The sequence below is a fragment of the Buteo buteo genome, chromosome 14 (assembly GCF_964188355.1).
Source record: "Buteo buteo chromosome 14, bButBut1.hap1.1, whole genome shotgun sequence".
In the NCBI taxonomy this organism is placed as follows: Eukaryota; Metazoa; Chordata; class Aves; order Accipitriformes; family Accipitridae; genus Buteo; species Buteo buteo.
In genome coordinates, this window is record NC_134184.1 from 2,520,494 (window position 1) to 2,534,410 (window position 13,917).

The 13,917-nt window shown below is 38.4% G+C and overlaps 1 long non-coding RNA gene across 2 annotated transcripts in view; it reads right to left on the minus strand.

The window, feature by feature from the left end:
* Positions 1-500: 500 nt before the first annotated feature.
* LOC142039416 (uncharacterized) overlaps positions 501-13,917 on the minus strand; it is a 33,846-nt gene continuing 20,429 nt past the window's right edge. For both annotated transcript variants that reach the window (XR_012652878.1, XR_012652877.1), the window contains exons 3-4: positions 4,669-4,733; positions 501-604 (exon numbers count right to left, since the gene is read on the minus strand). This is a non-coding gene — a long non-coding RNA (uncharacterized LOC142039416). The remainder of the gene's footprint in view (positions 605-4,668; positions 4,734-13,917) is intronic.

Consider the following 13,917-nt stretch of genomic DNA (forward strand, 5'->3'; position numbering starts at 1 on the left):
GGCCAGCTGGATTGTACCTAAAATTAGGTGCTTAGCTGCTCCAGTTCAGGCATTCTGAGTCATCCTCTGAATCATCCTGTTCTTCAACATTGGACATATACAGTGTATAGAGAAAAAAAACTTTAAAATGAAATAAATGTTCAGCTTTTAAATACTTGCCGTCATGGCAAATATATCCACATCTGAGTAATCTTGTGTAGGTGGCATTTAGTCACTTCCCCACAGAGGCCATGGCTTTGGTGCTATCACCAAGGAAGCACATGACTCCGAGAGCAGAGGAAATGAGATGCTTCATCACATCCGTTGGAGGTTCCTTATAGCTTCCCACCTTCCCAACAAAGGACGTTTCAGAGGTGGATTCAGCCTGGCAGTCGTACCTGTGACTCCAGAGCTACAGTGACAAGGAACAATCCACAGCAATGGGCATGACAGGCTGTACGGGTTCACTGTGACTGCTCAGAGTGGTCCTGTGGGCACTGACTCTCACGCTGTTTTTATAAGCTCAGTGGTGGATGGCATAATTGCATTTTTTTTCCCATATTTTCAGTGTTGCTGGCTTCGTTTTATCATTTCAGAAAATGTAAGTTCTGGTCGTTGTTCACATCTGCAACAAAGAAGGAATAAACCTCAATCGAAAATGCTATCAACATTTGAAATACCTAGTCAGTGAGGTTTCCTTATGTGGGATAATGGAAAAAATAATCTTTTTCATTATTACTGTGTTAGTAATCCATTCTGAAGAACGTGACACTCTCTTTAGCACCATCACTTCAGAAAGACTGTGAACTGAGTATGCTGCAGAGGATTACTTTTTTTCTTGTCTTCAAGTGGTATCTCTAATATGACGAGAACTGCCTCCTGATAAAATCCACAGAACCAAATTCAAATAAATCATTACGGAAAGAAAGACTTTCTATTTAGATTGGCCAAAGTTCATAAACATCGAAGCTGTTTGAAACATAGCCAGGCATTAATTAAGAAAAAGTCTGTAGCAGTGAGTCAATTAAGATAAAAGATCAATACAATTCGAAAGTTAAATATGTATATAAGTGTGATTGCATGGCTGTATTAAATGTAATTGTTATTAATAAGTTAGATCTTTTATAATAAATGCCATATGTAGTTAATTACTAACTGAAATCATAAAACTTGGAATGGTAATATTAGATTGACAATTCCATTAACCTCAGCTGGTCTCTCACTTACATGGGTGCACGGTCTACTCAGGGGCAAACGTATATACAGTCTTTTGTTCTCTCCCACAATATCAATTGGAGGAAAACTAGAAAGTATTAAAAAACCCCAAACCAGTCTTCTTGTGCACAGAAGAGAACTATTTAAAGAGAAGAACGGCTCTGTACTCATTAGGCATAAAACCAGATTTCAGATAAGGATTTTTGAACATAGCCAGATGATGATGTATCTGTGTCTAGGACAGCGTTGAAGTCCCACATTTGCTCAGAAAGAATGGGTAGAAAGACCAGGGTGAATTTCAGTAGTGTATCTTTCAGTTTCAGTTTAAAGGTGTTTAGAAAATACTTCATGTTATGAACAATGAAGATCAAAGGTATCAAAGCGTTTTAATACACTAGGCCTTTTTTTCACCCCCCGGGAGACTAACATTCGCTTCTGATTTATGATACACATTAAATTAGTTTGGTAGTAGTCTCCATTTATTCCCTTGTCTATATATGTCTGGATCCCAAAACCACTAAGTAATTTTGTGTGATTGGCAAGCATTGCTCAGGAGAAGCTCTGGACAGGGAAAGGGTGTTGCAGGTCACTACTGACCTGAACCAGCAGAACTTAATAGAGAAAGCTCATAGTGTTTGCCTGTACTTAGCATGAGTCTACGGAGAAAGACTAGTGACCGACCAGAAGCCCCTGAATTCACCGTAGATATTATTGACCATAACTCACTGCATTTTCCCTATTTTTAAAGTCTCTTGGCATTCCAGTTGATTTCAGTAAACTCATGCTAACATAATAAGAGCAAATTTCTTTAAGACACATTCATAAAAGCAGCACATTTCTGCTGATTTTTAGGCTTGTTACTTTTGCTACTGGCATGAAGTGTATTCTGCTATCCATAAAACAAATGCAGCTGATGTCACCTAGTGTTGTAGCAAGATTGTTTTGTTATTTTTATTCTTGATTGTACCTATTGTACCTTTATTTTATTTGTAGTCTTCCAAGGTCTATTACATTTTCCAGTACTGGGAAAGTATGCTTTGTGGTTTTATGAGTTTTCCCTTGCAGGCTTATGGCAGAAATAGCTTAGGAGAGCAGAGTTTTCCATCATCCACCTTGCCTGATAACTGAGACATTTTGGAGTTGTTTCTCTTGACTTAAATTTTCAAGTTCAAGTAAGTTTAGTTATTAACTATTCACTAGTTGGTAAAGTTCAACCAGTCTTTGTGGACAGCATTTCTTTTTAACTGAACAACCCTAGTGAAAATCAGGAACTCACAGATACTAAAGAACTTGGCCTGGTTCTAATGTTGGATATGTCTTGTTCATCTTTTCAGAAAAGGTTTGTCCATTTTAAGTGTTTGCCAGTGTAAAAGATGCCGATCTCCACTTGACAGGCAAAGCTTTTCTGTCCTTCAAGTGGAGCTGTTAATCTTATTACACAGGTAAAGGACCCATTGCTAGACAAGCAGGGGTTTCAGAAAATCTGAATTTCAGAAAATCTGAATTTCAGAATATCTACTATTTCAGCACAGCAGCCTGACCATTGTGTTCAGAGCAGCTACGGAGCATGGAGCCAACTTTGTCACACAGTGCCACTGACCGGTGGGCAACTCTGCACGGTCTGAATGTCTTTAAATAAATGGCTATAATCAGCCCTTGCCCTTGAGTATGTTTTGTCTATATAAAATATTGCGTTCTCTCCATAAAGACTATTACAAAACATATTAATCTTGTCTTGCAGTCAATTTACGACAGAGAAAATGTCTCTTTTCATCTGTTGGAAAGGGCAGATGCAGCAGCTAATTTATGCAAAATCATTGCCTGGTTGTGGATACAGGGAATATGGCTGTGAGAGAACCCCTTGCAAGATTCTCCTTTTAGGACTAAAAACATTATGTCAGAAAGATCTGGTTTGGTCACTAGTTTGGGCTTTGTCACAAACAGGCAGGAGGTGTGATAATGAAACAAACACTTGTTTCACTCTCTTCACTTGGAATTGAGGTTATTATAAAAGGATTGTACAGGATGAAGGTTTCAGTGAATACTGAATGTGAGAAATCTGAATCTGTATGTGAGAAAGACCTCCTTTTTTTTTTCTTTTTTTTTTTTTTTTTAATTGCTAAACAGTCAAAAGACTTCCAAAGCATCACACTGTCTTAGTAACAGCAAGAAGCTTTCCAGAGACCCAACTTATTTTTTGGTAGCAAAAACCTGTTATCCTTTCTTATAGGGAGAGATTGATTATCTTAAATTACCTTAAAAGTAGGTACCGCTGCTCTTACATCTTTTCTTCTTTAGAGGAAAGCAACAACAAGAATATGATGTTTACAAAGTAGCAGATAAGGCTGCATCTTTGTAAACCATAAAAATAAATAGGCAATTTAAAAAATATGTTTCGATACTGACAAAGCAGAAAGGTATTTATTGTCATACTTAACCCCTGCTGCTCCAATATCATGACACGTGCCTGTATTTTTAAAAACATATTTACAGCTGGCCTAAGCTTGCCTACAGAAAGAGCTTGGTCTACCAGCACCAGTAATAATAAACACAGCCACAAGTTTATCTGGGGGGACAGCCGTTGAAATGCTCATATTGCCACTGGCATGCACTATTTGTAGGGAAAAAGCAACACGAGCAAGCAGAAGTAGGTCTGAAGGAAACCAGACCCTCACAGTATGGTGACACAAATGGAGAAACACCTCGTTCAGCTGGATGGAGAAACAGCAGAGAGCAGAAACTGCCAAGAGCTTAAACAGAATTATTTTTTTTTTTTGTAATTCCAGCAAAGATGGTCTATGGCAAAACATCTACAGAACTGCCCCAAGTAACATTTTCCCCTCCCTATCCGTACAATTTGTGGAGCACATACTGACAACAGTGTTTGGCAACTCTCAGAGAAAAACTGAACTATCAGAGCACCTACCATTCACCAAAGAAAGGGAGTCTCATAACTCCAACTTTGCCTCTTGATGAGCAAAGATGGGCACAAAAACCAGCTTTGCCTATGCAAAAAGTACATATATAGCCGTCAACCGTGTAAATGGATATATTTCTCAGGTAAGACATGTACCCATTAGTAATAGAGTTTCACTGTGAGAATTTCACAGATTTTACGGGTGCCTTTGAAATGCTCTGCCTGATGATTGACTGCAGTATTTCTAAGAGTTTTGAACTCAGGCAAGATATGTATGAATAGCAAAAGTTAAAGTCAAAGGTATGTATTTTTAAGAACACAACCCCCTTTGTTTTCTGTCTTGTTTCTCTTTCTTTCAATCTTGAAGTGTTTCATACTAAATTTCCCACACATTATATGTGTTTTGACTTTTGTATGGTTCTTGTGGAAAGACTAGATGCTGAGATGTGCAAACATCAAATATTTTGTTAGAAATAAGTAAGAAAATAGTAAATAAAAATAAGAACCTGAAGTATTATATGAAGAAAAGTTAGACAAGTTGCAGCAGACTACAATACCTTAAAGTCACAGTCTTCATGGTACACAGGGATTCTCATATGTTATGGTAATTAGCAGGAGTTTCCTATATGAATAACAATAAATATGTGAATGCACCCAATAAGACGTAAGAAATGATATAAAAAATGTGATTTTTTTAATCTGATGCTCAACATGAAGCAATTGTAAAACTATAACAAAGCTGGTACAACGTATTGCTGTGAGATTAAATAGTCTAGTGATGGAGGAGGAGTAGACAAATGACTTTTAATATTGTTGTAAGATATGACAGCAATTATTAGGACTGTTCAAGCCCATTCCTTAGATACTTCCTTTGTTACATATCTAACTTGCTTTTAAATTTCTGGAAAATTTAGATATACAGCTTTCTTATATATTGGGACAAAAATAAGCAAGACTGTACCTGTATTAAACCTGTCTTCAGATACTGCATTTTTAATACCACCTTGCCCAATAGGACCCTTATGTTTGATTATAGCGATGCAATACAAATACATAAGTAAACCAATGTATGAATACATATATGAGTAATATGCTAGTCAGGATTGCTGCAGGTCAAAAGAGAAAATCTAATACTTTGCAAGGAAATTCTATCCTTGCTAACTGATTAATCTTTTGGTTCCACTTCCTCTCTTCTTGTTGATTGCATGATATTTTCTGGACCACCTACAGCTTCATGCTATACAAAATGGAGAATTGTTAAGGTACAGCTTTCTTTTCATTTCAGTTAATTTAAAAAAGAACTTCTTGCCAGCATATATTGCCAATCATGTTAAAAAGAATGATACTTATGAATGCAAATTAGACATGTCAAAGAATGAAGACATAGAATAATGTTAGTCAACATAATACCTCAAAATACTTATAGATGAAGTAAAACAGGACAAAAGTAAAACTATTTGAGAGGTAGTAGTATGGGGATAGCTTAACAATCTAGAAAGTACACAGACACAGAAGAGTTGAAAATGTGTCCCTTTTGACGTATCTCTATAATATAATCAACTGCAATTCTCTTCTCAAGTCATTTTAATCAGAAATGATTTTTCATAGCCTAAAGTCTAAAAGAAATCATCATACCAACTGCTGAGTTTTCTAAAGTGCAACTGGACAGCCTAAGGGGGGGAAGAATAATGTGCTCCAGTGGAGCAAGTTCTAAAATACTCTATGGCAGATGGAGTTTTCTCTGGAACAACTAGATTACAGACTACAATTTATTTTAAATGTGTGCTGTGCCTTTTTAATTTTGGGGGGTTTTTATGTTCATGGTCCTTCCTTGTAAAAAGGACATGGAAAAGATTTTAATTTGATGTTAGAATGCACAACATCACATCACTTATTACAGACAGAGAATGTAGCAATTTCTGAGTTAAGACTGCCTGATGACTTCTATTTTAAAACCCAATTTTCCATTCCATTCCATATATCTTTGCCAAAATATAACCTTGGGCTGAAAGCATCATTATTATCAGAATTTCCACCATTATTATCGATATTATGAGAAAGGGAATTTCAAGAGAAGAGTTCTGCCATTTTTCAGAATAAGATTGGGCAAATGTTGCTGAGGTGTTTCAGTGCCTGCACTCTATAGAGGCAAGAAGATCACCTTATTTCATTTCTACAAAAATCCTCCTAAAAATGATTTAATAGAAGTTTCCTTCTTTGTGCTAAATATAGCATGTATCATGAGGTGGCATAAAAAATATTGGTTTGCACATTTGCAGAGTTTTGGGGCAATGTTCTCTGTGACATTTCCTGGAATTTAAATGCTTAAATATGAAAACTTAATAATCATTAAGTATATTGTCTTTCATGCTATTATGTGAAATAGTTTAGGGGAAAAAAAAGTGAATGGGCTTCTAATATTTTTATCTCTTGTATAGTTTTTGCATTCCTATTCTATGGGTGGGGTATTAACTGTCTTCAGTGACTTATGACCTGGACTTACTGAAATGCACTTTATTTATTCATTTTGCATACCACCTATCTTCACACCACTGTAAATGAGGTGTTAACAGAGTTGTGGGACCACCACCTCAGATAGCCAGTTCCCAAGGAGAAACGGCCGGAGGAGGTTATCCGGAGAATGACTACAGAATTGGCTGAAGAGCAGCCTGCTGTCTGCTCGGCGGGGGTCCCGCAGGGGAACTAAAGGAACCGACATGGCAGCGTTCCTGCTTTGGGCTTGGAGAGGCAGAAACACCTGTACAAGGTTTCAGCCATATAGCAAACTCACATGTAATTTCCAAATGTAAGTCTTCAAACCAATGAAGAAAAGAAAAATGTATAAAAGCATATTAGCAAAAATGTTAAAAAAAAACCCCAACAAACAAAGCCAAAAACCCATCCCTACATGGAACCTAAGGTGATGACAAAGAAACCATCAACATGAACATCATATTCCTCCCACCAAAGAACTCCAGATGCTCACGAATTGTTCTAACACCTCCCACGGCCACCGCCAGAGTGAAACCACCTACCTTAGGACCTGTAGGAGCATGGGAAGGGTGAGCATAACACCAGGAAAAGGGGAAGAATTTAGGTGTATGTATAACAAATTTAACTCAATTATTATTGTTTCTTTTTCTGTAAGAAATAGATCAGGACTAATAGTGATCAGATTCCTAAGATTTTAGTTATACTATTGGTTTACTTTTATATAAAAGTGTGCTGCTTCTTTGTCTGTGAACAATATTTTGAGCACAGCACTAAAGGCCCATTGATTGTGGTGATAAATACATGAAAAACAATCTGATTCCCCTCATTCAAGAGGCCAATAGGTGCTACTCTAACTCTGAATTATCTCTGCCTTTGGCTAACTGGGAGATGTGTAGTTCTTTCCTCCTGAACTGTGATGTGTAAGTTCCTGCGTTTCATACGCTTGTGAAAAATAAAACATTGGACACCGGTCTATCTTGTTATATTTCTAAAAAGCTAGCCACAAATATGAGAAATATAATTTAAGATGACAAGGAAATTAACTTCTTTTTCTTGTTTGCTGTTTCTTAGTTTGAGCACGAATCAAAAGTCAAATGGAGTCATTCAGGATAATGATCCTTCTCAGGGGCAAAATTCACTGCAGTTACTTAAAGACCAGGTAATTATGCTTGAAAAAGCATAGAATGAATTTCAGCCCCCAGTTCAAAAGCAAGTCCCAGAGCAACACTACAGCCCCTGTGCTATCACAACCTAAATCTATAGCCTAAGGAGCTATTATCGTCTCTTCCATGGCACTTAAGAAGTTTTCCATTTTCTTTTCCTTCGTGTGAAACTACAAAATTGGCAGTCAACTTCCTCCTTTTTTCCTTATGGGCCCAAGACTGGTTGAGAAGTAGCATGATAAAATATGTACTACAAACGGTGTTCAAAGGCAAATTTTCTAAATAATACAGCATCTTGTAAGAGTGGGGATAATGTTCCAGTAAAACAGAATCTAAAATGTTCTAGAAAGAATTTATTAAATAAAACCGGAAAAGGAGGTGGTTTTGAGCTAAGACTGGTTGACTTTTTCTAATAAAGCTCTGCCATAAAGGGCAATATTTTCACTACTGCTCTCTAACTTAGTTCCCATGACCACTTCTCTTGACTGACTGTATTGGAACCCCAAATTCATCAGCCCTAGGTAGAAGGTAGTCTGAAACAGTCACACTTCTCTTGAACTTTGGTCCACAGTAAATTAGTCATAAATAACAACTAATCTCAATATATGTTTCAAAGTGATTACCTTTGAGATTTTTGCAAATACCATCAATAGATAAATGTCTGGAAGCTTAAAAACACATTAAAGTGTTTTAAGTGCACTGAAAACTGTGAGAAAATATATGCTTTTACTGCATTATTGTGTCAATAACTGTACAGAATACAGTTTTTTAAGAGTCTGTCATGCAAGTCATCTAGAATAACTGCCCTTAAGTAAGTTATCAAAGAGTAATAATTATTTTCTCACCAGTGCCATATGTTACACTTCTAACTAGCCACAATGCAGCAGGCTGAGAATAGACAGTTATAAATATCCTGCAGAGTATCTCATTCCACTATTGTCTCTCTAAATGAAGGACAGAGCTCTTATAATTGGGGAATGTAACCTCTAGAAAAAGAGGCAAAACACATTCCCTCAGGTAACTTCGACCCCGTTATTCAATCACTGAAATGAGGCAATATAACTTTCAAAGCACCTTTGCACCTGGCAACCACAGCATCGCTTTCTATCAGGAATCAGCAAGCTTTAAAATGTGCTGGTTTATATGTGAACAAATTAGCATGAAATGAAGCCTGTGGAAGAGATGCTACTAACTTGAAAGGTACAGTAATTTTTAATATAAACTTATCACATCAGCTCCATAACAGCAGACCTTCCAAGACGACACCGTTTTCTTATACAGATCACAGCAGAAAAATACAACCTAACTCCTTTTTGCACAGAAAAGCTGTCACCTCAGAAGTAGAAAAGCAGCCATATTGTACCACAGAAGTAAGGGTAAATCAAGGACAGAAATGTTTTGTTTTGACTGAAACAAACAAGAGGATATCTCAAACAATAAGATAGCTATCTATACCTATGCCTTGGTGTGGCCAGTGAAGGTCAGCTTTGTATGTCCTTCTTCAGGTTTATCTCAGATAGTGGTCTGAGGTTAAACTCGCTTGTCTCTGCTTGGATTTTACATGTAGATCACAATCTTGATTTAGCTTCCTTGAGCTAAAAAGACCCCTATTTTTGCAGTAAACACTGTCTGAAGCAGTGTTTTTCATTTACATGACATGCCCTTGGATCTTCAATAGCCATAAAGAAAACCGGCACGCTGAATGTTCGATCTTTATCTGGTGGACAACGATCGCCTTAGATCGCTCACACTTTCATATCTGAAACCAGAATGCGGTAGGAGAGTCAGACCCCAAACCAGGAATCAGACTCGGTGCCGGGTGACTGAAGACAGTAAATGTATAGGGAACAGCAGGGTTGTTCCCCTGATCATATATCCTTTCCTCAGCATGCGCTACTGGCCATTGTTGGGAGACCTTTGCTATAAACCAGTATAGCATTCTGACTTTCTAATGTGTATGCTTTTAGGAAGAAGAAAATACAAAAAGTGAGGTGTGGAGTTCATCTTACCTAGAGTTCAGCTATTTGAAAGCCGGGCATTTGGCTTAAAGCTGGTTGTCTAGACTTCCTCTGTAGTCAGAGGAAAGAGAGAATCAACTCCAGAAGAGTCTATACATGGATATTTAAAACGAATAGGCCCAGAGTTGTGCAGGAATGTCCCTTTCTCCCTCTCTTCATCCCTCTCTCTTCCCTCTACCTACAGAAGCCTAATCTCTATCTGAATTTTAATCACTGATTTCAATGGAAGCTGCATTAGGCCTAATTCACCAAAAAGTGTAAGTGTGCGTCTCTACATTCATTCCTTGGGAAGCACTTTTTCAATGTAAAAGGCATTACATTAAGATTTGCATTATGTGTGTTAGTGCTTCTGTGATAGGGCTTCTTTTTTGGTGGAGTATTTGTTCTTTTTTGACAAAACAAAGTGAAAGCAATAGTTAGCTGGATACAGCACCCTTGGAAAAGTAATATACAGTGTCGTGTAATAATTTTGTACTTCAGAACTTCAGACTCAATAGGGTAAATCTAGTACTTTTACTGTTCCAAGAACTGTGCATCTATTTAGCATGATCATCAAATTCAAATTATTTATTTCTGACAGCTAAATTGAGAGCAAATAAATGTCAGTTTAATTTGTTACACTTTTCTCCATTTGGGTGAGACTCATGAGACTTTGTCTTTCAGTCTGTCAGACAAGCTTGCCCCAGAAAGTCCCTGAGACACCAAAAAAATTTGTAGATGAGATAAAACAGGCTTCCATCAGAATGCAGAAGAGCTCCTAAGAAAGAGTTTTTAAAGGCCTTTCCTGATTGCTGTGAACTAAACATAAGGTTTATCACATAAACAGAATTTCAAAGCAATTGGCAGCTACTGAGCAGATACCAGAGGGTGATTAAAGTGGTAGGTAGATGGAGTTGAGCTAAAGTGGAGATAAGCCTAGACTTACAGAATTTATACTTAGAATGATCTTGCTGAAGACTTCAGGGCTAGCAAGTGCCTAGTGGGCTTAAGTTTTTAATAGGTTTAAATAGCCCAAACTGAAACATATGTGCTCCCCACTATGAAAGTCCCCAAGTGCTAACTGAAGTGTGAAGTATTTCTCAGACCTGACTCTACCCATCCACAGTGTTTTTCTAGGCAAAATGACTTTAACCTGACTTCAAGCTGTTTGCAGACGGCACACGCCATGTTTCGGGCCCCCAAGAAAGGAGCTCCAGCTATCTCCTCTGGCTGACAGCGGACACCTGAAACATGAGGGCACTGAGGAGGAAAATGGGATATGGAGATGTGGCAGGCAAAGCACTAACTGGGACACCTGCACTGTATCTGCAGCCGCGGAATTGCATCTTAGTGTCAGATTTACAGAGAATGGAAATCTAAGGATAAGGCTTGGGTTACTGCGGGGCTGGAGTCGGCAGCTGCCCGCCAAACAAGAAATAGAGGCAGGCAGTAAAAATCGCTGCTTCTGAATTTCACTATAGTAGTTACCTCCGTGTTTTGACCAGCGACAGGAAACTGTGGCTTTCTCTTTCATCAGAGAACCTGAACACCTGTACTTATACCACATTTTGAACAAAACAAGCTTCTTTAGATGTCCTTCTGTTGCAAACAGAGCTTTGCTCCAAGCCTGCCTTCCATTCCAACTGCTGTGGCTTGCCTTCAACTGCCTATCTGGGAGCCTGGTTGAGGAAATGAGATATCCTTCAACTTCCACAACACAGTAGTTATTGAGATTCTTTTTTACATGATTCACCTTGTACCTAGCAACTTCCGAACCTTTTTAATTTCTAATTCATATTTTTCTTAAATCATTGCCACTACTCCTGCCCCTTTCTCAGCATCTGAAACATTCAAATTAAAACTCAGATATTTTCTATAAATAATATGTCAATATAATTACTAGACAAAATTTGATGACCCATTCTATAAGTGGAGGTATTTTTACATAATCACTCTGATTTATGCTTATTTTAAAATTTACGAGAAAGAAAACTATTACAATAAAATGCCATATGTATTGGCGGAAATCTACCTACATGTTTAACATGGTTGGAGCTTGTGGTAGAGCCCATTTCTGATTTAGTTTAATTCTACCTTACTTCGATCTGACTACTGCAGATGAAACTACAGGAATGCAACAGCTTTCCAACACCATCTCTCCAGCACACACTTAAACAGGTGAAGGTCTCTAGGAAGAGCCTTGCCCTGGTGCACTGCATCTCCTGCCCCAAAGCAGAGCTTTGCTTTTCAAGGTGGGGCTCTAGGCAAGAACTTTCAGACTTCTGGAACATATCCTTTTTCTGTGGGCATGTCTATTTTCCACTCACAGTTCCAAGCAGTCTGAACAGACTGCAGTGTGACTGTGCGAGTAAAGGGGTTGTGCCTCCCACCTAAGCAAACTTTGATGGAGTACATCAAGAGACGTTGCATCGGAGGGTTATAGTATGTACAAACATGTTGTGAAATGATATGGATCGGATATCAAACAGCACCTGAGAAAAGGGGTCAATGAGGAAAACCAATGTCCTTTTGTATAAATAAGAAGCTCTTAGGCATAACAGCAGGCAATTCTGTAACTTTAGGACACCGTTGGGAGCCGTTAACATGTGGCAGGCAAACACCCCAGCTGTGATCCCTGATACAGCTGCAGCACTGCACAGTGTGGACACACTGCCCAAGACCAGCTTTGATAGTGGTTTGCGTCTCAGTGCGAAACAAATAGATTAGTTCAAATGGCAGATCAAATAAATATTTGAAAATATTTTTTGTTACATATTAATCCAGAATTCTTATATATTCATCTATAGATATGAGGTTTCTGTTATGCTCAGTACCAAGAACATCCTCAGGAGAGAATTCCCTCTTACTGTTGTCGTGGTTTAACCCCAGCTGGCAACTAAGCTCCACACAGCCACTCGCTCAATCCGCCTGGCAGTGGGATGGGGAGAGAAACAGAAAGGTAGAAGTGAGAAAACTCGTGGGTTGAAATAAAGACAGTTTAAGAGGTAAAGCAAAAGCCGTGCACACAAGCAAAGCAAAGCAAACCCAGGAATTCACTCCCCACTCCCCATGGGCAGGCAGGTGTTCCGCCATCCCCAGGACAGCAGGGCTCCATCATACCTAACGGTGACTTGGGAAGACAAACGCCATCACTCTGAACGTTCCCCCTTCCTTCTTCTCCCCCCAGCGTTATATTACTGATCATGACGTCCTATGGTGTGGGATGTCCCTGGGGTCAGTCGGGGTCAGCTGTCCCGGCTGTGTCCCCTCCAGCTCCTTGTGCCCCCCCAGCCTGCTCGCTGCTGGGGTGAGAAGCAGAAAAGCCCTTGACCCTGTGCAAGAACTTCTCAGCAATAACTAAAACATTCCTGGGTTATCAGCACTGTTTCCAGCACAAATCCAAAACACAGCCCCATACCAGCTACTATGAAGAAAATTAACTCTATGCCAGCCAAAACCAGCACAGTTGTAAATGAACACTTGCTGCAAAATTTAAACCAACATAATTCAGTTCATGAACAGAAACTTATGGAAGTTTGTGTCCCATTGTATCTGTTAATATTCCTATTTATTCAATACATGTAGTACTTGATGACCAGTTAATACCAAGGTGAATATAAAGTAAATGTTAGTCTGCTTATGCATACAACGCATACATAGATTTTATTGAGTTTATTTAGGTGGACAGCTTTAAATATAGAGTCTTATGAGTTGACATCTGTCCCACATGAATGGCAGAATAAAGTATAAAGAATGAAAAATTTAAGTGTGAAGTTTTGCAGTGCATTTCAAGGAAGGAAAACATCTAATGGAATAAAAACCGCCTCATACTTCAAGGGTGATTTCATTACCGAGCTTCTGTTAAAAGTTCAGTCACTTAGAAAAAGAATTTGAAAATGTATTACTAAAATAGTTTATGGTGATATCTAGTGCTAGATTTTCTACAACTTCTAGTGCTAGATTTTCTACAACTCTGGTGTCATAACATGCAAAAAATGTTTTATAAACCAAACAAAGTGTGTATAATGAAGGGATCTTAAGTGGCACTTTTCCGAAGATGACATTCATACTCCTAGGAAGAAGCTGATGGTGTAAAGTTGTGCTCCTTGCTCTGAATGGAAGAGAATTCTATTAAGACCACAGGAACAGATCA